The sequence below is a fragment of the Zingiber officinale genome, chromosome 11A, assembly GCF_018446385.1.
Source record: "Zingiber officinale cultivar Zhangliang chromosome 11A, Zo_v1.1, whole genome shotgun sequence".
In the NCBI taxonomy this organism is placed as follows: domain Eukaryota; kingdom Viridiplantae; phylum Streptophyta; class Magnoliopsida; order Zingiberales; family Zingiberaceae; genus Zingiber; species Zingiber officinale.
In genome coordinates this window covers 59,947,194-59,948,470 of record NC_056006.1, presented here as the reverse complement: position 1 = coordinate 59,948,470, position 1,277 = coordinate 59,947,194, and the positions used below count along the sequence as shown (strand labels likewise).

General features: G+C 34.8%; 1 long non-coding RNA gene across 1 annotated transcript; it reads left to right on the top strand.

Moving 5' to 3' along the window:
* The first annotated feature begins 266 nt into the window (after positions 1–266).
* Positions 267–961, top strand: LOC122030912. Its single transcript, XR_006125655.1, has 3 exons — positions 267–351; positions 437–517; positions 928–961. It is a non-coding gene; the product is annotated as an uncharacterized LOC122030912 (long non-coding RNA).
* The last annotated feature ends 316 nt before the right edge of the window (positions 962–1,277 follow it).

Genomic DNA, 1,277 nt, shown 5'->3' with positions numbered 1-1,277 from the left:
GCGGTTTTTGTACTTTATACTCTTCAGTAAATTGAGCCAACAGCAGGCCAAGTTGCTGCACTTGTGATGTGTCATACAAGAGAATTGGCCTTCCAGGTTTGACTTTATATTTAAAGAATGATTTATGTTGATTTTGGTGGTTCTAGAATTTTGATTCATATTTATATTTGTGCAGATTTGCCATGAGTTTGAGTGATTCAGCACGTACTTACCAAACATCAAGATGCTTATTGTATACTGTACTTGTTGTCCAGTAACTTATCTTTGAACTATTAATATTATATCGTGATATAGGTTTTACATCAGAAACCAAAGAAGACACTGAAGGAGATAACCAAAGATTTATGCCCAGTTGAGACCACTTATAAATATTCAAAGTTTCAGTCATTTAGATTGTCAGTAACGAACTGTTTTTTTGGTTTGATTTGGTTTTCAGGTTCTTAGCATACAACAGTTATACAGAATCAGTACTATGTACTGGGATGACAAGTATGACACGCAGAGTGTTACATCAGAGGTTTGATTTCACTTAAATATGTTCTTAAGTTGCATTCTATTTATATATATATATATATATATATATCACATGCATAATTTTCATATTCACAATGGAATAGCTAAGTGTGGTACCAACTAAGTTTGTGTGGGGACAAAATAGAGAGCAATTAAGGCACCAAGACAGGGCCAGTCTAGTGAAGCAATAATGGTGAGTTTCTAGCATCTAGTAATATTCTTGTTGACATAACCAACTGATGGAAGACAATTGGGAATAAATATATTGGCCTATACCAAGTCTTCCATCTCATAGCTTGCCTTTAGGACAAATGGTATCAACCTTATTTTGCAATGACTTCAAACTGTTCTATTGCACTTTTAGGTCTTTCCAAGTAATGACGTAGAGTTTTTTTTTCCTTTTCAATTTTATAGATCATTTCAAGTATGAGACTTGTGATGGCCGAGGGCTCAAATAATTCTTTCTTGTTAGATGATGATTCCAGGTAGGTCTTAAACTTTTTCTTCCTCTGTTCTACATATTAGTTACTATAAATTAGATTTACATTCTCCTTTGATGCAGCATTCCATTTTTGGTCGATGATATCTCAAAGTCAATGACAGAAATAGATATAGCAGATATCAATCCACCGCCTTTCCTTTGTCAGAGTTCGGGCTTTGCATTTTTGGCACAATGAAAGTAGCAAATGTTACCCTCCTGTTTATCCACTGCTAATCCCCCTGTGCCTGTGCATAAATTTCTGCCTTCCATCCTGTCCATATCA